Source organism: Protopterus annectens, chromosome 14.part0 (genome assembly GCF_019279795.1).
Source record: "Protopterus annectens isolate FY-2018-M chromosome 14.part0, PAN1.0, whole genome shotgun sequence".
NCBI classification, from domain to species: domain Eukaryota; kingdom Metazoa; phylum Chordata; order Ceratodontiformes; family Protopteridae; genus Protopterus; species Protopterus annectens.
In genome coordinates, this window is record NC_056748.1 from 946,347,491 (window position 1) to 946,372,572 (window position 25,082).

The 25,082-nt window shown below is 44.2% G+C and overlaps 1 protein-coding gene across 1 annotated transcript in view; it reads right to left on the minus strand.

Annotated features, from left to right (window-relative positions):
* Positions 1-25,082, minus strand: part of LOC122789359 (anthrax toxin receptor 1-like) — a 1,490,698-nt gene that overhangs the window by 1,364,943 nt on the left and 100,673 nt on the right. The gene's annotated exons all lie outside the window — the stretch shown is intronic.

Below are 25,082 nucleotides of genomic sequence, written 5' to 3' on the forward strand. Positions count from 1 at the left end.
TAGAGTGTTGAAGTCCCCAATAAAACACAAGGACCCCATACTGTGTATGTACACATGAATCATGGTTACCAGGCATACATATAAGGTGTAATGAATAATAAATCAATGCCAAAAAGGAATTATAATGCAAAGTCTAATGTAAGCAATGCTAAGCATTGCACAGGCCAGCTTATGAGGTGTAAGCAATGTGTAGGCCAGCTAACTCAATGTACCCAGTGTTATACCCCTTTAAACAATGCCAACCCTAGGTAAGCAGGTTAGCCCATAGCCTAGCCTTCTCAAAACTGGCCAATCACAGAAACGTGTGGGAAATCGGCCCTACTTAAACCCAAGAGGTGGGAATACATCTCTTAACTGGTTGTAGCTTCCCCTTGCAGGCACCATGTCAGGAAGGGGAGAAGGTGTGCGCTTTCGGGCACAGCGCTGGTGCATCCAGGAGTCCAGAGTCGTGGAAGGACTCCTTGTCAAAGACCATGATCAGAGACTACTGCAGGGCCAGTACCAGGGTTCCCATTATAAGGCAGAGGCCTGGGATCATCTTGCCCATGACCTCACCAGTGCCACTGGCATAATCCAAACTGGTGAGCAGGTCAGACATCACTATGCAGACCTGAAGTGGCGTAAGCGGGACCTCGTGGAGCAGTGAATTCAAGAGGCTAGAGTGGCAGGGGATGTTCCAGTTGTGCGTAAGTATCAACCCACTATGTGTGTAATAATTGCCAGCTCAGGTATATCATGGATAGGTATGGCTAAATATTCCTCTTATGTCCCCCACAGCTGCAATGGAGTGGGCCACGAACCAGGAGGCCCACATCAGTCACCTGGCGAGGTTGCGACGTGAGGCAGGTCAGTAATACTCATGCATTTACTGTCATAAAAGTAGTACTAAATCAGTTGCCTGTATAAAACCTGTATTATTCAAAGCAAGTACTGCATACACTGGAGAATATGGTAGGAAGAGTCTCATATAGTTTATATATAAAGAAAAGTGTAACAACCTGACAATAAAGGTCTAACTGCTGGACTACATGTGTATACTCTGGTATCATATGGTAATGTAGATTTGCAATCATGTAATAGTACTGTTGTATTAAGCACTGTTACCCACACTGTGCACCATAAATTGAATGTGTAGGAATGCCTGCATATGACTGGTGTAATCCCCAGAGGCCAATTAGTACAACTGAGAGACACATAGACAGAAAACAGGGAAAATGCAGACAACAAAACCCAAACAGCACATGCAACTGAGATGTGAACTGTTGTTTTTTAGCATACACAGCCATGATTCAAATCCTGCCAGTGGTAGTAGTCTTCATACAGTATCATAACCCACAACTGTACATATATGTCCAGAATGTCCAGTAAAGTGGCCCATATCTGTTGCCTATCAACCTGTCCCCCTGGGAAATCAGTGGGATGATCCCAGACGTATAGGCAGCAAACAGGAAATACAACTGATTGACACACATCTATGAGAACAAAGCTGGCACACTAGCAACTCCCCAAAACCTTATGAGATTAAGAAGCCACGTATGTCCCATTTACACCCCAACCTGTCAAGCTGTGACCAGACTGTGTACAGTAACAGAGTGAGATGTATATGCATAATAGTAATGTGGAACCTGGTACTGGTAGTGCTAACAAACATTTCTCTCACAGGTCTGCCAGATATCAACACTGTGCCCAGAAATACAAGAATGATACCCGGTACTGGTACTGTTTACGTTGGTATTGTATGGCATTGCGACTGATACAGTTGCTCTGAATAATGAGGTATTACACATCACTGTCACCCACACTGTCCTGCAAAATATTACTGTCTAGGAGATCTGTATAAGAGTGTTGTAATACAAGGTCAGAATGCAAAAGCACAGGGGATTAATAAGACAGAAAGCAGATAGGAGATATACAGCAATAGCTATATAGCAGACACAACTGTGATGGACAGTGTTTACATTGTAGCAGACACAGCCATGGTCTGAATCCTGGGAGTGGATGTAGGCTGCATACAGAATCATACCCCACAACTGTACAGATGAGGCCAGAATTTCCAGTATATGGGCCCATATCTGCTGCCTGTCTCCCTGGTAAGTCTGTGGGATGATCACAGACATTTAGCCAGCAAACAGGGAATACAAGTGATTTTCAAACATCTATGAGAACAAACCTGTCACTGTAGCAACCCCCAAAACTATTAGGAGAGTAATATGCCATTTATGTCCTATCTACACCCCCATGTTGTCAAGCTGTGACCAGAGTGTGAATAGTAACAGAGTGAGATGTATGTGCATAATACTAATGTGCAATCTGGACATTTGTGTGGCAAGAGTCAGGTAGTACTAACACACACTGCTCCTACAGGTACGTCGGTTACGAACACTGTGCTGAGAAATAAAGACCATTATAACCTGCACTGGTACTGTTCACTCTGGTATTATAGGGAATTGTGAGTGTTGCAGTTTCTCTGAATAATAAAGTATCACTGATCACTGTCACCCACACTATGCTACATAATATAACTGTGTAGGAAAGCATGTACATGTGTGTGTTAGGTCACTAAAGGTTGAAGAGGGCAATATTTTAGATATGTCCCGGCACACCTGCATGTGGTCAACACATGGCCAGAGTCTGTGCAGAAAGAGTTGGATAGCTATGTGCACAACATCAACCTGGAATCTGGGAGTATATGTAGAAACTTAGTGTTAACAAACATTCCCTCCACAGGTATACCAGGTAAGAGGTGTATACTGCAGGTAAAACCAGTTCATGTGTTAAGATGACGACAGCCATATCACTGTCCAAACTAAGGCTATAGGGTAGTGTAGTAAGACTTGTAAGGTACAGATAACAGCACTAACTAGGAAAGTAATGTGAACTACAGGAATATACTAGTTGTTTATTGACATCTTTCTCTACCCCCCCACCATATCTCCAACAATAATCAACATACCCACCCCAACTGGTATGTAATGACACCTACATACTGCTAATATCCAATTGTTTGATAAATATTTTAATTGTTCCCATGCATGTGCTATATTGAATTATTCCAACATTGGTGGCATGGTGCCATCAATGTATCTGCATGCTGTTCTTATTACCACTGTGGTCACATATATGCATGTGTTCTGTTTGCTATGCAACTGTTCCGTATCTGGTGTCTGGGTTAATGGGAATATCTATGCATGCTGTTATACCTAACCCTGGAATGTGTTGACTATTACTAACCCACATATGATGATGAAATCTAAACACTACAGCACATTTGAGAAAGCCGGTCCCAGCGGACCCACCTGTCCCACCTCAGCTGGCCATGGCACCGAGCATCAGCATGTCTGGGGCCCAACCAGTGACCTCCCTGTCTGTTGGTCCTGCACCACCTTTGGGTGGAACTGCCTCAGGGGATGGAGCTCGCCCCCCCCCCCTGGGAGCGGGTGGGGACAGGTACCTGTCATCCGTCACCAGGTCGGAGTCGTGGTGTGTAGAGAGATCAACCAGCAGCTTAGTGATCTTCTACTGCAGCTCAAAAGCTGCATGTCTCAACTAGAGCATCAGTCTGGCTTTGCAACTCAGACCCAGCTCAGCCACCACCGGGGCTGTAAAGGTGCAGTGGTGACAGCCCATGGGTGGGGACCTCAGTCCCACTGTTTCCACTAGGGGGCTCATGAGCTTCCGATTTCCCAACACCCCTCCCCATCAAGGTGTTTACCCCCCACATGTGTCATATACCGCTCCTGTATGCATCTTGTTTGTTTTTTCTGTTAACCTACCCAACCTACCTCCCCAAATATACCTACTACCCCTCTCCAACATCCCACTCTCACATGAAAAAAAGGCAATCTGTTCCCAAAAAAAATCTCGCTCCATACATAGCTGTCCATTTCACACACTCGTCCACTGGACACATGTAATCTGGTCTAACTGGCATCACAACTTATTATTGTTGTCCTCACCTCCTCCCAGGGGTTTGAGTGTCCAAATCTACTGCCTAATTCAGTGTATATGCACAGCTGTTGCTGTAGAAGAAATGGGCAGCTGTGGACCTTCCCTACACCCTTCCTGCACATCCCTGGCTATTTTCTCTACTGTCTTTCCCTCTTTGTACCCCCTTTTTTTTCACCACTTTCCTATCAACCCCTTTTTCTTTTCTTTTAAAGAAATTAGTGTGGGGGTAAGCGGGAATAAGCACTTTTAAGCAGCAGTAAATGGGTTTAAGCCTGTTTGCACAGGAGTAAGCAATGCCTACACTGGTTAAGCAAACTAGAAGCTGAGTATAAGAAAAGTACAGTTTTGTACCTACCATAAATGTAGATGTTCGAGTGTAAACACTGCTGCAGTCATTACACTTGGGTTATCCTGCCGTCAGGTGGTTCCCCAGTCAGCCTGATTTCCAAAGTCTTGGTCCGGCGTCGGTTGCTGTTGCCTCCTCCCTGACGTCAGTGCGTCAGGGGTATATAAGATGCAGCTGACGCCATTTTCTTCAGTTTTTCTTGCCCCAGATGTCGGGTGCCCCCAAAAAGGTAGGCAATTCAAATTGCTAGTAAAATATACAAAAGAAAAGCAAACCACCATTTTCAGTTACCAGCAAATACCCCCCATAGGTAGTAAAGGGTAGATGACCTAGGTACATACCAGAAAGTAAGAGGGGAAGGAGGGAGGGTAACCTGGACTGCAGCAGTGTTTACACTCGAACATCTACATTTATGGTAGGTACAAAACTGTACTATGTTCATCGTGTTACACTGCTGCAGTCATTACACTTGGGTGGAATCCCAAAACTGAGGTAGGGAGGCTGGATCTATAAGGCATTAGGGGTGGCTATAAGGCCCTGCAGCACAGCAGTGGCAAAGCCAGCTCTGGATTTGGAGTATAAAGGCAAATGGTAACGCTTGGTGAAGGTATGCACAGAACTCCATGTTGCTGCTTCCAAAATATCCTTGGTAGATACTCCTCTGAGGTAGGCAGTTGAAGTGGCTGTTGCCCTGGTGGAGTGAGATCTAATGCTGCTAGGTACAGGTTTCCCATGGTGAGTATAGCAGAAATGTATACAATGTCATATCCATTTTGAAATAGTCTGTTTTGAAATGGCTTTTCCCTGTGCTCCTGCAGCATATGCTACCAATAATTGCTCAGATTTTCTGAAAGCTTTGGTTTTGTCCAAGTTGAAGTTTAACTACCTGTGAATGCCCAAAGAATGTAGTAGTCTCTCCCCTTTGTTCTGTGGTTTTGGATAAAAAGTTGGCAAGTGAATAGTTTGGTTTAGAGCCACACTTGATACCACCTTTGGCATAAACGTAGGGTTAGTTCTTAAAGACACCCTGTCCTGGTGGAAGATGAGGAATGGTTCCACTGCCATTAGTGCCTGTAATTCTGAAACTCTTCTTACTGATGTTATTGCCAGTAGCAGAGTAGTTTTCCAAGAGATGTATTTTAATTCTGCTGTGTTAGCTGGCTCAAAAGGAGGTAAAGTTAATTTTTCCAAAACAAAGTTGAGGTCCCAAGTTGGTGTAGGTGCTCTTCAGAGCGGTCTTATGTTTTTAGCCCCTCTGAGGTACTGTTTGAGCAAAGGCTTAGAAAAAATTGGTGGATCCGTGTTGTAATGAGCAGAAATAGCTGAGGCGTGGATCTTGATGGATGAGAAGGAGAGGCCCTTGTCCAGCATCTCAGTTAAGTATTGCAGTATCTGAGGAATGTTTGGGACAAGAGGGTCAAGGCTGTGCACTGGGTTCCAGGCACAGAATCTCTTCCATTTATCCAAGTAGGCTTTCCTGGTGCTAGGCCTTCTGACCTCCAGAATGACATCCATAACAGCTTTGGAGAGAGGCATAGCTTGCTTAACTAAGGAATTTTCCATGCAGCTAGGTTTAAGGTCTTTAGCTGGCTGTGAAGTATCTGATTGTTGTGCTGTGTCAGCAACTGTGGGATTTGAGGTAAAATCCAGGGTGGTTCTTGTACTAAGTTCTTTAAGATTGGGTACCAGTGCTGGCGTGGCCAGTCTGGTGCAATCAGGATCATCTTTGGCTCTTCTTGCCTGGCTTTTATGAGTACCTTTGGAAGGAGAGGTAAAGGAGGGAAAGTGTATACTTGCAGGTTTTTCCAGCTGAATGAGAGGGCATCCACTTTACATGCTTGTGGATGGTAGCTCTGTATGCAGAATTTCTGTAGCTGGCAGTTCATTGGGGACGCAAACAGATTTATGTCCGGGCTCCACCATTTTTGTGTTATCATTCTGAATATTTGTGGATTCCATTCCCATTCGTGGGGGTCCATGATGTTTCTGCTTAGGTCGTCTGCCAGTGTGTTTTTCTCTCCTGGCAGGAATTGTGCTTGCAGATGAACTTGGTAGTCTAGAGCTGTGTTCCACAAGGTTATGGCCTGTCTGCAGAGGGGGTAGGAGTGTGTGCCCCTTGCTTGTTTATGTACCACATAACTGTGGTGTTGTCTGTCTTTAGTAGTAGTTGTCCTGGATGCAGCAGGTCCTTGAAAGCTATAACTGCATTTTGTACAGCTAGCATCTCTTTTTGATTGATGTGGAGATGTCTTTGCTCTGTGGGCCACTTGCCCTGAATACATTTTCCTGCCATGTGTGCTCCCCAGGCATAATCCGATGCATCTGTTGTCAGTGTTTGCCTGGCTGTGGGTGGAGTAAAAGGCTGTCCCTTGTTGAGGTGACAAGCTTGAGCCCACCATCGAAACTCCTGTTGAAGGCAAGGAATTAGTGGTATAACTGTTTCCAAACTTTGACAGTGTTGAGACCATACACTCTATAGGTACCATTGTAGTTTCCTCATATGCAGTCTGGCATATGGAATTAGTAGTATGCAAGATGCCATGTAGCCCAAGGCCTGCAGAATTTTTGTTGAAGGGAGTTGGGTCTTTGTTGCCATCAGATGAAAGTATTGAGTCAGTTGTCCTTGCTTGTCTGGTGTGAGATAAGCCATCTGGGCCATTGTGTTCAAGCTGGCACCCAGGAATATTATCTGTTGTGAGGGCACTAGTTTTGATTTCTTTTTGTTTACTGTGTACCCTAGGCAACTTAATAGCTTTTTTACGTACGCCAGATGCTTTAGAAGAATGTCCTTGCTCTCTGCTTGAATCAGGCAGTCGTCCAGGTATGGATAAATTTGAATTCCTTTTTGCCTGCAAAATGCAATTACTGGTGCCAGGGACTTTATGAAGACCCTGAGCGCAGTAGATAAGCCAAAGGGCAGTGCAGAGAATTGATAGTGCATTGAACCAGCTAGAAATCTGAGGTATCTTCTGCAGTTTTGTCTGATAGGGACATGCAGGTATGCCTCCTTGAGGTCCAAAGTCACGAGCCAAGCTTTCTTGCCCAGCATGGCAAGAAGCTGCTGTAGTGTCAACATTTTGAATTTCGGAACATCCAGGTAAGTGTTTAGAGAAGAAAGGTCCAGAATGGGTCTCCAGGCTTTGTCCTTTCTGGGAACCAGAAAGAGTCTTGAGTAAAATCCTTGTCTTTGCTCCTGTGGTGGTACCTTTTGAATAGCTCTCATGTCCATGAGTGCTGTAATTTGTTTTTGAGCCTCTGCCCATTGATTTGGTGGCAGATTTGGCATTCCTTTTAACCTTGGCAGAGTGTGAAAGTGGAACCTGTAAACTTGAGATACAATGTTGAGAACCCATTTGTCTTTGGTGATGCAATGCCAATTGTGATAGAAAAATGCCAGTTTTCCTCCTAAGGGGGCTGCCAAGAGAGAGCTGTTTGGCAGCTGTATTGGGAAATCATTGAGGCTGCTTTTTATAAGGTTGTGGCCTGTCTTCCCCTTCTTTCTGGCCTGGTGTACCCCATTGTCGAGGCCTGTAAGGGCCTTGTGCCTGACCTCTACCTCTTGGATGTCTATATCTGCCCCTTTGAGGTCTGTCTGTGACTGGAAAGGACCAATTCTTTGTTGGCCAATTTCTGCTGAAACGAGGAGGCTGAACCTGTAAGAAATCCTTCACCGTTTGCATAGATTTTGCCTTATCCTCCATCTTCTTTAATACCTCCTCTGTCTTAACTCCAAACAACACATCCCGCTGCAAAGGTGCATCCAATAATTTTTCCTTAACATGATCTGGTAACGTATGTTTTTTTAACCAAGCATACCTTCTAATGACAGAGCCTGTAACTGCTGCTCTACAGGAGGCCTGTAAGGAATCAAAACCACATTGCAAAGTATGTTTTCCCACTTGTTCAGCTGCATGCAATAAGTCCTGCATTTATTTAAAATTAGGAGGATCTGAATCTGGAAGCATCTTTTGTTTCAACTGAGACATCAAAAATTGCTGATATTTTAGCATGTGAAATTGGCAATTTAAGGCTCTCACTGTTAAAGTTGCAGACGTATATACTTTCTTTCCCCATCTGTCTAATGCTCTGGAATCTCTGTCAGAGGGAACTGGGTTTTTTGCTGATGAGGCCTTATCCCCTTGGGTCCCTGAGAAATAGTTTCAGGGTCAGCAACAGGGCTTTTGTACAGAAATTTGTGAGAGTCAGGGACTCTGTAATATCTATCAGGTTTAACTGGGGCTGGGGGTAAGGAGTCAGGATTTAAGCTGGATTCAGTGTACACATCATCCACAATATCTAACACTGGCAGAATAGCAAGGGGTCTGTGTTGAGGCAATAAAAGGAAGTCCCTGTGCCTTTTCTTGGATTCTGAGTAATCCTGGCCTTCCCAATGGAAATTCTCTCTCATGGTATGTAAGGTCTCCCCAAAGGAGTAATCCACAGGCGGAGAGGCTGATGGAATTGATTCCTCAGCATCAGAATCCTCATAAGGGGGTAAAGAATATCCTAGGTCTGAGGATGAATCTGAGGAAATGGACACCTGGTCGGAAGATTCATAGTCTGCATCCAGTCTGGGCCTTTTATTAGGAGGGGGATGGGACCCCCTGATCAGGGTGATTAGGTCTTCGGCCATTTTTCGCATTTGTTTCTTAGGCATGGAAGCCTGTCCTGGAGAATACTGTGTCTGTTTCTTTGTTTTTAAGGGGGGCTTAGACTTAGTAGAGGGTTTAAAGGTTAACTGGGTAGGTCTGAAAACACCCTCTGAAGCTGTGGATTGCTCAGCTACTTCAGTTCCCTCTGAAGGGTTAGTTTCGGTAGGCTGAAAACCTAGAACGTCCGAAGGCCCAGCCAGCTCCACGTGGGAGTTGGAGGCGGTCTGTGGTTCTGTGGAAGCGGTCATCAGGGGCTGCGTAGGCACATCGCTGAAAACCGGAGAACAGGCGACTGGCCTAGAAGAGGCCTCGTCGTCAGTTTTGGGCCTCGGATGCCTGTCCTTGTCTTTGCGCTTTTTATGTATTCCGGTCGTCGGAAGTTCTGACGGCATGGTGTAACTGAATTTTCTGCCAAAATAATGTCGGGCAAAATCAAACCGACGTTTAATAGTGCGCTTGTTAAACCTAGCACAAAACCGACAATCAGTGACGTCGTGGTCTGGGCCTAGGCATGGAATACAATAGGAGTGGAAATCCTTATGAGGTATTTGCTTCCCACAAGAAATACAGTTATTAACTTTTACTGACATCGGTCTGAGGCAAGAAAAAGTTTCCCCAACAGGGTACTTAGCTTTGTAGAAGACTTCGGTTCTGGATTCGGAATGAAAATCTCAGGAGTTGTCCGACTGGCACTTGCGAACTGCTTCTGCTTTGGGCACCGCACGACAAGAAAGACTGAAGAAAATGGCATCGGCTGCATCTTATATACCCCTGTCACACTGACGTCAGGGAGGAGGCGACAGCAACCGATGCCGGACCATTTAGCTTTAGGCCATGGCTCTGGCACCAGTTATCCGTCTCTGTGAGACCCTTTTGGAGGATGCTTGTGTCAGTCGGCAAGTCGACTATGGCACCCAGTTTGCAGTCATCTGCGAACTTGGTCAGCCATAGTCCTCCCATGTTAGCCTGTACCTCAGAGAAATATATACCGAACAAGAGAGGTCCCAGGACTGAGCCTTGTGGGATGCCACTTGTAACTGGTTTAGAGTTTGACATGGCATCTGCAATTCTGACCATGTGGGTTCTATCCCTGAGCCAGTTTGCAACCCATCTTGTGACATAGGGGTTGATATTTAAGCTGGTGAGCTTATTTATGATGCCCAAGTGGAGTATTGTGTCGAAGGCTTTTGCGAGGTCCAGGTAGGCTGTGTGGACTACCTTCCCTTCATCTATGGCCTTGGTGACTGTTTCAAAGAAGTCGACCAGGTTCAAGAGGCAAGATCTGCCCTTAACAAAGCCGAATTGGGTAAGATCCAGTGTTTGGAGGTTCCCAATGTCTTTGTTTATGAGTTTTGCAGACCAGGCTAGTCAGGCTTATAGGGCGATAGTTTCTGGGGTCCGTTGTGGCACCACCTTTGTGGAGTGGGACCACTGTTGCTGTACACCATTCCTTGGGTACATATCCTGTAGTAAGGCTGAGATTGAACAGTGACTTTATGTGAGGGTTTAGTTCTTCTTGGAATTCGTGTAAGACACAGCCCGGGACACTGTCTGGTCCCATTGATGCTATGTCTTTTGCTTTGGAGAGGGCAGCTCTCACCTGTGCATCTGTGATGTCAGGGAGGCTACACTCTGTTGGGATAGACATTTGCTCTTTTGGGGGGGAAGGGGGGGGGGAAGTTTGCACTGAACCTGTCTGCCAGGATGTTGGAAATGTCTGCGGGTTCAGTGTATTTTTTGTCATTTTGAACTAACTCAGAGCATATCTGGGAGTTACCACCCAGGTTCCTGTCATAACTAAAGAAGGCCTTGTGATTATCTTTAGCATCTTGTGCAATTTTTCTTTCGAAGCTGGCCTTAGATGATTTTATGAGGGATCGTAGTTTCTTGCTAGTACTGATCAGAGATGCCTTCCCTTTTTGGGATTTTCCTCTATCATGTAGTAGCTTCCTCCTTCTGTTGTACAGCTTATTTATGGCTGGGGTCCACCAGACAGGTCTTCTGCCTTTGGAGGAATGAGTCTTGGTTTTATTTGGGATAGCACGATCCATGCATTCCTGTAGGTGTCCATAGAAAGCGTTTGTAAAGGATTCTGCAGTTTGGGCCGTATTTTCCACTGGCCTGGGGGCTTTGAAGGATTCCACCTCGGTTTTGAGAAGTGTGAAGTTTGCTTTTGAGAAGTTCTTCACCGTGGTTTCCTTGGCTGGGGGTGGGGACAGGATATGGATGTCCAATGAGATTAATTTATGGTCAGATCTTACCAATGAGGGGTATACCTCTGGTATGGAACATAGAGTCCCCATGTTGGTGATGATTAGGTCCAATATGTTTTCCCCTCTTTTGGGAGTGGTGACCAGTTGTTCCATAGCATTTGAGTTTATAAATTCTAGGAAACGTTGGGCGAGGGTGTTGGGGCTTGGGTAGTGCTCCCAGTCTATGTTTGGGTAGTTGAAGTCACCCAATATAATGGTGTTTGGAGAGACCTTCATATTCTCCAGTGTTCTCAGGAAAGCCGAGTGGGGTTCCTGAGTTTGGGAGGGTGGTCTGTAGCAGGCTACAAATTGAAAGGCAGTTTTGCCCACTGTTAGTTGCACATGGATGGTCTCCAATGCTTCATGCAGTGCCACTAACCTGGAGGTGTGGGTATCTTTGATGAATATGGATACTCCCCCTCCTTTTGTGGTTCAGTCCGAGTTTTGGGGCCAAAAAGCATGGTATGAGGTATAACCTGGTAGTGCTGGGGTGCTCTCTAGAGCCTTGAACCAGGCTTCTGTTACTGCACATATATTGATATTCTCCATACTGAGGAGAGCCTCGAGTGCATGCATCTTGAGGTTTAGACTTCTGGCGTTGAGCAGCATTACCCTTAGTTTCTTTTTCTTTGTGTTGTCTATGGAGGTGGGTTTGTCTTTTGAGCCTTGCCTAAAAAAGGCACTATGGGGGTGGCAAGAGCCTTAGCCAGTATTCGAAAGCCCAGGGGTGACAGGTGCAAGCCATCCCTAGCGAAGCAACGTGGCTTGTCGAGCATGTCATCCCAGGCTGACAGACACTGGATCCCCTTTGAATGACACCAATACTTTAGCCAGTTGTTAAAATTGATCATTGTGTCTTTATACTGTGGCATCATTCTTGGTGAGGGTAAAATGCTACTCAAGGTCAGGGTCATACCGGCCTGGGCTACATGATCAGAGAGCTCCTCTATGTCTCTTTTCATGTAGTCCAGGGAGGTACGTCTCAGGTCATTCACACCAGCATGGACAATGACAGAGTCATATTTGTACTTGCTTTGGAGTGACCTGAGTGCTTGTGTTATGTGGCGGATCCTGGCACCCGACAGGCAGCTTACAGTGACCTTCTCCTTGTTCAGCCTGGTGAGTGGGACGTCAGTGTGTCTGACAATAGAGTCACCTATTACAAGTGTATTAGGTGTGTTGTTTAGCCTTAAGGGCTGTGACTGTGTGGCACACTGACTTTGTGAACTATGTGATATGTGGGTATTGTTGTGGGGTAGTGGTTGCTTGGATGTCTGCTTTGGAGGTCTCTGCTGCTTGGGCAGATTTTTATTTAGAGCCTCTGAGTACGTTTTGTGTGTTTATGTGTTTGGTTTTCTGTTGCGATAGGTCTATGTGAGACTGGATTTGTGGTGTGTGTGGTTACCTTCTCCTCCTGACTGACTGCGCCAGTATTGGGTTGAGAGAGCTCAGCCTCCAGTTTGGCTATATAGTTGCATCTCTCACATATATTTGAGCTTGTTGGGATGAGGAGAGGGTGGTCTGTGTACATAAGGCAGTTGTAACATTGCCTCAAGATTCCCAGATTCACCAGCTGGACTGGAGAGTAAACCCAAAACTGACTTTTGGACATGCCAGAATAGTATATGGAACTACTTTTTGACTGATCAAAAAGGACCAATACGGAGCCAAGTAATTAAAGGGAGTGTAAGAGGGTGTAGTGCTTTAGTTTATTAGTGCTTACTTATAAGATTACTTATACGAGCAACTGCAGGGCTTTAGAATGAAAATAGAGTGCTTACTTTGAGATTTAGAACAGTTCTAAGGGAAAAAGTGAAGTGCAGACTTTGTGGAGCCGGGAATAGTTTAAACCTGTTTAAGCGGCGCTGCCCAATGCTGCGCTATGCGCAAAATCGTGCAAAACCGCACAAATGCGGGTTCTAAAGCAGGGAAACTGAAAGCGATAGGAATTGACCCAGAGCGGCCAATAAGCTACTAGTTTCAGGGCTGAGACCACTCCTCCAGGGACAGATAGGCTGCTCAAAGCTCCCCACTCTCACTGGTGAACAGAGAACTTCCTCCTATCCAAGTAAGGATATGGGCAACACAGGAAACTATACCACAGTCCGGAATTCAGCAAAACCTGAAATCTGGACTAATCTAGTTCAGCAAAGGCGGGAAAAGAGAATATTTTTTTTTTCAGGAAACAGCAGAAAAACACACAGAAAACTCCTTCTAAACTTAACAAATTTGACGCTAATAAATCGGCTTCATGTTCTTGTTGTTCTCACCCTAATGCAGATCTTCTACATATTTTTTGGTCTTGCTATCACTCACATAAACTTTGGACTTCCCTAAAAGTCCGTTTACAGAAAATGGGCTATCATAAATCCACCCTATCCTGGGAAACCGCATTACTACATATACCAAATATTTATCTCTCCAAATTGGATTCACAAGTACTAATATACATATGTTCACTTATAAAACTTTATATCACCCAAAATTGGCTAGATCGTACTAAACTGAATTGGAATAATTTTAAAATTCTAGCCTGTACATATATCAGTGCACAGAAAATGATAGTGAAAAGTTCCAAGAAGTCGATACAAATCAACAAAGCTATAGAAAAGGTGCTGCACATTATTAATAGTGTATAGTTGGCTACTCTCCTTTTGGGTTTCATGGACCTCAGTCTCCTTTATATCTATATACCTGCTTTATTTTAGATCTATATCTATTTTGATATATTTTTTGGTTAACATTAGTTTATATTGTAGATAGTTATTGTATGTTCTTAGACTGCATTGAGATATAAACATTTATCATACAAAATTGTGTTATTATAAATATCTCCTAACGTTTCATTTTTTTTTCCTCAATATGTATTTTAATGTTTGTTGTTGTTGTATTTTTATTTCAATGTCCTAAAAATTCAATAAAAAGTTATTTGAAAAAAAAAAAAAAAAAACACACAGAAAACACTGTAAATGCTATAAACAGGCTAGCACACTTTAGTGTGTAGCCTACAACAGTTATACAATACAAAAACAACTTAAATTGATATAAAACAAGTGCAAAAACTGTAAAAAGCAGAAGGCAAATGCAATTTAAACTTTTTAAAGCACAGATCAGTTAGAAATTCACTTATTAGGCGGGAAAAGGCAGTCGGAGCAAAAAAACAGAGAAAAAAATAGTTAAATCTGGAAAAGTCTCTCTTGGGTCTCTCTGTTGCCTGTATTACTCTGCAGGACACCACGAGGAGCTGTGCGGAGTTGTACACTGGTGCAAAACCGTGCAAATGCGGGTTTTAAAGCAGAGAAACTGAAAGAGATAGGAACTGACCCAAAACGGCCAATAAGCTACTAGCTTCAGGGCTGAGACCACTCCTCCAGGGACAGATAGGCTGCACAAAGCTCCCCACTCTCACTGGTGAACAGAGAAGCTTCCTCCAATCCAAGTAAGGATATGGGCAACACAGGAAACTATACCACAGTCCGGAATTCAGCAAAACCTGAAATCTGGACTAATCTAGTTCAGCAAAGGCAGGAAAAGAGAATATTTTTTTTTTTTTTTTTTTCAGGAAACAGCAGAAAAACACACAGAAAATACTGTAAATGCTATAAACAGGCTAGTGCACTTTAGTGTATAGCCTACAAAAGTTATACAATACAAAAACAATTTAAATTGATATAAAACAAGTGCAAAAACTGTAAAAAGCAGAAGGCAAATGCAATTTAAACTTTTTAAAGCACAGATCAGTTAGAAATTCACTTTTTAGGTGGGAAAAGGCAGTCGCAAAAAACAGAGAAAAAATACTTAAATCTGGAAAAGTCTCTCTTGGGTCTCTCTGTTGCCTGTATCACTCTGCAGGACACCACGAGGAGCTGTGCGGAGTTGTATACTGGTGCAAAACCGTGCAAATGCGGGTTTTAAAGCAGGGAAACTGAAAGAGATAGGAATTAACCCAAAATGGCCAATAAGCTACTAGTTTCAGGGCTGAGACCACTCCTCCAGGGACAGATAGGCTGCACAAAGCTCCCCACTCTCACTGGTGAACAGAGAAGCTTCCTCCTATCCAAGTAAGGATATGGGCAACACAGGAAACTATACCACAGTCCGGAATTCAGCAAAACCTGAAATCTGGACTAATCTAGTTCAGCAAAGGCGGGAAAAGAGAATATATATATATATTTTTTTTGTTTCTTTTTCAGAAACAGCAGAAAAACACAAAGAAAACATTGTAAATGCTATAAACAGGCTAGCACACTTTAGTGTGTAGCCTAAAACAGTTATACAATACAAAAACGACTTAAATTGATATAAAACAAGTGCAGAAACTGTAAAAAGCTGAAGGCAAATGCAATTTAAACTTTGTGAAGCACAGATCAGTTAGAAATTCGCTTTTTAGGCGGGAAAAGGCAGTCGGAGCAAAAAAGAAAAAATACTAAAATCTGGAAAAGTCTCTCTTGGGTCTCTCTGTTGCCTGTATCACTCTGCAGGACACCATGAGGAGCTGTGCAAAGTTGTATACTGGTGCAAAACCGCGCAAATGCGGGTTTTAAAGCAGGGAAACTGAAAGAGATAGGAATTGACCCAAAACAATAAGCTACTAGTTTCAGGGCTGAGACCACTCCTCCAGGGACAGATAAGCTGCACAAAGCTCCCCACTCTCACTGGTGAACAGACAAGCTTCCTCCTATCCAAGTAAGGATATGGGAAACACAGGAAACTATACCACAGTCCGGAATTCAGCAAAACCTGAAATCTGGACTAATCTAGTTCAGCAAAGGCGGGAAAAGATATTTTTTTTTGTTTTGTTTTTTTCAGGAAACAGCAGAAAAACACACAGAAAATACTGTAAATGCTATAAACAGGCTAGCGCACTTTGGTGTGTAGCCTACAACAGTTATACAATACAAAAATGACTTAAATTGATATAAAACAAGTGCAAAAACTGTAAAAAGCAGAAGGCATATTTAGGTAGGTATATATGGACATAGTTATATTTATGTAAGCAGCTATATATATGGGTATATACAGACATAAATCTGTAGATAACAACAGGAACATAACAAAAACATATATGTCCACATGCACCGTTAATGGGGATTAGAGGCCCCAAACAGCATATGTCTTGTACGAATAGGTATACCCCCCCACAGCCAAACACATCCACCCTGCAATACACTACCAAGTGTTGCAGATCCCACAACCAGGACCTGACACAACATGGGCACAAGATGTTAACAGTACTCCATCTCACCTGTATGATGTCAGGCTGGTATCACTAACATATCATGCAGTGCAGTCTGGCTCCCATAGGTAATGTACAATGTGGAAGCTATCAACATCCCTAGGATACACATACACAGACACATATATGCAGATATAGATATACACACACACACACACACACACATATATATATATATGTATATATATATATATATATATATATATATATATATATATATATATATATATATATATATATATATATATATATAGATATAGATAGATAGATATATATGTGGCTACACATACACATGCAGAGATATGTATAGTAAGATACATATGTAGAAGGTGCACACAATATGGAACAGCCACTATGCCTACAGTTAACACCTTAACAGATGGACACTGTATGAGCCACCCATACAAATGACAATCGTTGCCTGCAACATATACCCACAGAGAGGTCATTGATATAACACCACACACAGGTGTGCATAAATGGGAAACCTTTATTTGTGTACTATTACAGTTGTATATGCCATGTCATATAGCTGTTTAGACACTGACATCCATATAAAGAGAGTAATGCAACTGTGTATCAGTTATACTAATACAGTAGTCTGGAACGGTTTACATCTGTTTCTGTCCAGGCCGAACCCTCCAAATAGTACTATAGTAAAGATAGGCTGGGCCACAGGATACCAAACAATCAACAGTAAGTAATGCAAATGTATAGTTCAGCAGCCTCTATCTACACTCTGTACACAATCACTTGGTGGGAAAGATCTCAGTTGACACAATGGGATGTAACTGTTACATAACAAGGCATAACTGACACCATCACAAGCACATTGACAAACAGAACAGTCTGTATGGCAGGAGGCAGTAGGCCTGCATTAACCCAATTTATATAATTAATTTAAATATAGGTGAATTGTATAGTAATGTACAGCCAGATACCTTAAGGCAGCTCACCCCTGATACCCACACATGTTGTAACAGCCTAAGTTAGTTATGGTGCATCCCCCCTAGACTCAGTAATACAGGGCCATATATCACTGTTTACATCTGGCAAGTATCTGGACATGACATCTCACTGGGTATGTACACTAAGCTGCTAGGCATGTAACAAAGCACTGTGCAGGCTACAGGCAGACTGGCTCAACACTGGCCTACATTTCCTATGGGGGAATGCACATGTACCTGCATATATATAGCAGGCTCTACAGGCATGTCACAGCACAGTGTACGATACATCAGTGTGAAAGTGCATAACCATAGCCAATGTGAACATAGCCACAACCACGTATGGTAAGCTAGTGTTATATTACAGTATATGGACTATTTGTTCAACACCATCCTCATATATGCCACTCAAACATACAACACACACACACACACACACACACACACACACACACACACACACACACACACACACAGACACATACACACACACACACACACACACACTGCCAGTACTGACATGCATGGGTGCATTGTTTCACGGGTGTGTAGTGGTCGACTGTGCCAGACAGCTATACAAGGCTAGGTGATGGGTATACCTTGGCATCAGCCCACATGACAATGGTCTGCATTGTGGCTCAGGGGTGTAGTTTCTGGAGTTGCCCACACAGGTGGGTATTGTATTCACCATCCAGTCACCTGGGTGACTATTGCATGTGGCCAATGCTGTGCATTGCTTACCATGTATGTGTTCCTTAGTCCATGACATGGACAGTGTCATGTGGAACTGTACCTGGGTTGTCTGGCCCATGTTGTATACACAGATTATTATCAGAAGATGTGCCAGTCCTGGCCTCATGTGGCGGGAACAGGTAATGAACAGCAAGTTTACCCTGCACCTACATTGATAGCATGATACCGGCATTCCCTGGTGTCAGTGGCATCTGTCCATATAGGGCATGTCTTCAGGCATGGTACGTTCTTTGGGGGTCACATTTGATGGCACCACAGGTGTTGCAGGTGTCCAGTGGGGAACATGGGGAAGGTGCACTGTCGGCATGTACATGCCTATTGGACAGATGGGCAGGGTGCCATGCCCTCTGTAGCCCACTCCAATCACACCATGGTTACTATCAGTGGGCAATATGCAGGGTACTACCAACATACCAGCTGTTGCCTAGGCAAGTGTGTGTGTGTGTGTGTGTGTGTGTGTGTGTGTGTGTGTGTGTATGACACATGGGTTGAGAGTGTTCTCTGGGTGATACTAGGATTGCTAACATTATTTGCCTGGCCTTGATGTCACAAGTAGGGGTATGAATTTGCACCCCAGCCTCTCAGCTATTTCACATCTGTTATCTCTGTATGGTGGACATTGTGATATATACTATGGCTACTATATAAGAAATATGCAAAACCTGCTCCACATTGAGTCCAATTGATACACAATCTCATCCACCTCCACACAGGTTATGACTTACAAAAACACACACACACACACACACACACACACGCACGCACGCACGCACGCACACACACACACACACACACACACACACCTGTTATGTCTGGGATTAGAACTTCTATCTAACTAGTATATTACACTACAGCACTACGCAGTTATAGGATGCACCATGGGGACACACAAAACATCCACAACTGCCATGTGTGGGAATAGAACCCCCACCAGAGTTCTATATCACACTACAGCATGATGCTGTTATAGGATGCACCATGAGGACCTTTGAAGTGCACCTTCCCCAAAGGTGTATTTCACAGTGAATGACATCAGCAGGATTGCCAAAGTAGGGCATTTGAATTGTACTGAGTGTGACTAGCCTAAAATGCATTGATCCCTACACAGACATAGAAACACACACAAAACATCCACAATTGCCATGTGTGGGAATAGAACCCCATACCAGAGTTCTATATCATACTACAGCATGATGCTGTTATAGGATGCATCACATGGATTGCTGAAGTGCCCCTTCTCCAAAGGTGTATTTCACAGTGAATGACATCAGCAGGATTGCCAAAGTAGGGCATTTGAATTGTAGTGAGTGTGACTAGCCTAAAATGCATTGCTCTCTACACAGACACACACACACACACACACACACACACACACACACACACACACACACACACACAAACACACACAGTTGCCATGTCTGGGATTAGAACTTCTACCTAACTATTTTATCACACAACAGCAGTATGCAGTTATAGTATGCACCACGGAGATTACTGGCCTACATCTTTCCCAAAGGTGTATTTCAAGGTGGATGACATCAGCAGCCTTGCCAAAGTAGGGCATTTGAATTGTAGTGAGTGTGACTAGGCTAAAAATCATTGCTCTCTAAACAGACAGGGCCACACACACACACACACACACACACACACACACACACACACACACACACACACACACACACACACACACACACACACACACACACACACACACACACATATACACGCACACACACAGCTGCCATGTCTGGGATTAGAACTCCTACCAAATTATTTTATCACACTACAGCAGTATGCAGTTATAGGACGCGTCATTGAGATTACTGAGCTATAACTTTCCCAGAGGTGTATTTCAAGGTGGATGACATCAGCAGCCTCGCCAAAGTAGGGAATTTGAATTGTAGGGAGTGTGAGTAGCCTAAAAAGCATTGCTCTCTACACAGACACACACGCACATGCACACGCACACAGTTGCCATGTCTGGGATTAGAAATCCTGCCTAACTATTTTATCACACTACAGCAGTACGCAGTTATAGGATGCGCCACGGAGATTACTGGGCTTCAACTTTCCCAGAGGTGTATTTCAAAGTGGATGACATCAGTAGCCTTGCCAAAGTAGGGCATTTGAATTGTAGGGAGTGTGAGTAGCCTAAAAAGCATTGCTCTCTACACAGACATGCACACACACACACACACACACACACACACACACACACACACACACACACACACACACACACACACACACACACTTGCCAAGTCTGGGATTAAAACTCCTACCAAGCTATTTTATCACACTACAGCAGTATGCAGTTATGGGACACACTATGGAGATTACTGGGCTACAACCTTCCCAGAGGTGTATTTCTAGGTGGATAACATCAGCAGCCTTACCAAAGCAGGGCATTTGTATTGTAGGGAGTGTGACTAGCTTAAAAAGCATTGCTCTCTACACAGACAGAGACAGACAGACACACACAGTTGCCATGTCTGGGACTGTAACTCATACATGACTAGTTTATCACACTACAGCAGTAAGCAGTTATAGGAAGCGCCATGGAGATTACTGGCTTACAACATTCCCAAAGGTGTATTTCACAGTGGATGACCTCAGCAGGATAGTCATAGCAGGGCTATGGGGAGGGCAGTGTGTGTACATGGGCCATAACCCATTCATCTAGAGGTTGACACACCACATGCAGGCATATGCAGGGTCATATTCCACAGGTACTTGTATACAGCTGCTAGATGACTACTTCCTTGTACAGTCATGCTGCACAGCTAGCATTTGCACCACATAGTCTGTAATGCTGACAGATACCGGTGGCTAGTATCTACAGTGAGTGACATCTGACCATCATGTGGTTGTGGCCCTTTGGCTGTGTGATGGGTGGGACAGGCCTGGATGGCTCCTTGTCACAGTCACCCGCTTCTACACATCTATGTCCATCTATGTTTGGCTTATTATAGTGTGTTGTCCTTAGATATATGTCTGTATTCCTATCCACTGTTTGTGCAAAGGATGAGTGGTGAATACTGAGGAGTGTCTACACTAACATCTGTGACTGACAGATGTGTCTGGTCCACTGGTGTTTGCAGACATGGCCTTCTTTTGTTTAAGTGTGTGAGCATGCCCAGTATGACCTTTCAGTACGTTGTTGACTGACATTGCCTTCATTTCTCTGTGTGTGTGAGCATGCTCAGTATGCCCGTCTGCACTGAATGTGTGGATCATGTCCAGGTAGTTTGTACTGCAGTGCAGACCTTTGTGTTGTACACCTACAGGTAGCATGCTGTTTCTGCAGGATATCTGTCAATCATTTGGCAATATGGAGACAAACTGTGCAGGGGATAGTGTGTACTGTAGGTGATTGTGTCTCTGCCTCTTCAGCTGCGTGGTACTGCTGTTAGCAGAGATTTTCAAATGTGTACTGTTATACATAGTGATGTTTTCTGTCCACATGACAGTACACAAGGACAGAAAACATCACTGTGTACTGTTATACACAGTGATGTTTTCTGTCCTTGTGTACTGTTGGGTAGACATTCTTGCTCACAGTGATGTCCTGGTGGACAAGGGTGACTGCAGCTGTGTCCGGTATTGTGGGCAGACACCTACATATTCATGGTAAGTTATGCCATTCTGGAGGGGGAGCTGTAGACACTTGGTGCTGGGTTTGTGTATCCGGTTCAGCACCCTGGTACAGTACTATCAGAGGATCCCATACTTGTACGCCCATCAACATAACAGTATGGGCTTATCTTGCTGTGGCAATGCCTCACAGCTGTATGGATTCGCACAGGTCAGCCAGGGGCAAGGGCCATGGGTGAGGACATTTACCCTATTGTGGTGTACGGACAGGTGTGTAGCCACCCATGTATGTGTTTGCAGCCAGGGATAGTGTGTGAAAACAGCTTGGTGTCGGACCGTGCACATTCCATGCTGCCCATGCTCCCACCCCCCTCTGTTATTCTAACCTTTTCCATACATTATGCATACATTCTCTGATACTTTCCCTAAGGGTATTATCCCATCACAGCTGTGTGTTAGTGTTGATCCACAGATCATGCAGTGGGACATGGTGGACATGTTACTGTGGTTTGTCCACATGACCTTGCATATGGCTTATGTGGAGTGTATTACATTGTTATTTGGGTGTCCGTGACATAACATGCATTGGCAGTACGTGTGAGACACAGGCCTTTGGCAGACGCCTGTGGGGCATTAGGTGTTGCTGGATGCCTGATGTGGCAGGTCGTTGCATTCTGTCAGTCCTACAGTCCCAGACCACCATACAGTATATTCCCCTGGGGTGACAGGGTAGGTGTGATAGGTGTCATGCCAATACCTCCTAACAGTCTTGCTCAGTTGGTGTGGATGCTGGCAGGGTGCTACCTACAGCTAGGGACACATCTGCATGGGACATCTGCATTGCATGCTGCAGTCTTCTGCTATTGCCATATACAGGTGGGGTCTTACTGTACCCATTTCCCACAGCAGGGATATGACCAGAGAGGTGCACGTGGGTGGTGTTTGCATGAGCTGGGTGCATGTGTGCTATGGACACTACTTGCATCTGACACACAGATATGCATTGGGCATTCCAGTTATACTTGCATGTGCAGGTACATCAGCTGTTTCCCAATATATCAGTCCTACCTCCTTTGTGATCTGCGAGTGTTTGGGCAGACAACACCAATATCCCCTACTACAGGACCAAATAATGTGATTCATACCTGCATGTACTTTTTCAAGGGTGTGACCATTTCACAGTGACACAATATGTACTGTATGTCTGGGGTACTTTCCCCTGTGTACTGCTTGTATATCTAGACTAACAGGCATGCCATGTCAGTCTTTCTGATGGTGGCACATATTACCACCATACATTTGCAATAGCTTACTGCTAGCTTGTGTTATACTGATGGGTATTGTGTATGGCACTGCAGTTGTGAGGGCTTGTCCCTGTCAGCAGTAGTAGGCAATGTCCACCAGGCTTACCTCAACATGCATACATACCGACCACTCTCACACCATATGGGACACCCACCAACCTAACACACACATACCTGCATATTGTGCAGATGCTACAACCTATCCTGCTACCTTGGCCATTTCTGTGCATCTGTGCTCCACTGGTATTATACCTACACATACATGTTACTACCTTTCTACATAGGGTTGCGGGGGGCACACCTGACTGTTACGACGTGTGTACATCACATTGGGGGGGGCACACCAGACCATTACCACATAATTAAGTAGGGTTGGGGGGAGCACACCTAACTGCTTCTGCATTCCTACACAGGATTGGGGGGGCACACCTGACTATTTCTACATATCTACACAGGACTGGAGGGGCACACCTGACTATTTCTCCATATCTACACAGGATTGGGGGGGCACACCTGACTATTTCTACATTTCTACACAGGATTGGGGGAGCACACCTGACTGTTATTACATTACTATGTAGAATGGGGGGGCACACCTGACTATTTTTACATTTCTACACAGGATTGGGGGAGCACATCTGACTGTTATTACATTACTACGTAGGATGGGGGGGCACACCTGACTATTTCCACATTTCTACACAGGATTGGAGGGGCACACCTGACTATGTCTACATATCTATACAGGACTGGGGGGCACACCTGACTATTTCTACATTTCTACACAGGATTGGGGGGTCACCTGATTGTTATTACATTACTATGTAGGATGGAGGGGGGGCACACCTGACACTTGTGCACATTTGCTATGACTGTACTGGTATGTCAGGTACTCCATTTAATTTTGTATTCTAACCTATCATGCTGCGTCGAAGCATATCAGTGTACTACAGATTTTATTTATTTATTTATTTTATTTTACATTTGTTGACCGGGCTAGTCTAACTGGATATATGTCCATTTTCAGTAGAGGCCCGGGGAGAAAAGCTCCAAGCATAGGCAGTGACATATCATATAATTACACGCAAATAGCAAACAGAAATAAAAAGTTAAAAAAAAAATATGTACAGACATTTTTTTTACAGATGTACAGACATTAAAATTTATATCTAGTACAGTGGAGGATAGCATATTTGGAATAAGAAAACTCTAATAAAGTACTAGGAATGACATTTTGTTAAATACTAGTTAGAGGCAAGGTTGCTGGTTAACCCAGGTAAATGTAAAAGAACAACAGAGTAGAAAAGTCTAGGGAGAGTGAGATGGGGATTTAGATATTAGTCAGGGTTAGAGCAGGGACATAGCCAGTGTGTAGTAAGGTATTCTTTAAGGTATTTTTTGAAAAGTAGTGTGGAAGAAAGAGATGTGAGTTCCTTTGGAAGCAGGTTCCAGGTTTTTCCACTGTGTTAGTAAATAGTGATCCCCCTGCCTGGTTGTTTGATTTAATAGTGGAAACTAGAAGCTTTGATTGACCTACATATTAGTTTTTGACTTCCTACCTTCAGAACTAATGTCCCACTACTGTAGTCTGCCTGTGTATGCCTGGGGGGGGGGGTTACCCACAGGCATCATTCACAGGCCATAGCACAGCTTTTGTTTGTGTTTGTCTGCACCTGTCCTGCTGGCTGTGACTGTTGTTGGGTATGTGAACCCCCCCTGACTGACATGTGTGTGTCACTTACCTTGTGGGTGTCCCAGTATTGAGGATGGTGCTGCAGGACTGCCTATGTTGGATGCACATAGTACACTTCCTATACATGGTTGAGCACAGGTAGTGTCATGTTTGGCATCTCTTTTACTGTATGTGAGAGTCAGAGAGAGGTGTTATTCCCTGGGTCCCTCCTGTGTCAGTGTATGTGCTATGTGTTGCCTCTTTGCCAAGGCCAGGGCATACTGGGCATGCCTCCTTCTGCCTTACTGGGGAAGGCTCAGGTTGTTCCTCCTCTGAGTCACTCTGTGCCTGTACAGGCCTTGGCAATGGTGGTGGGCT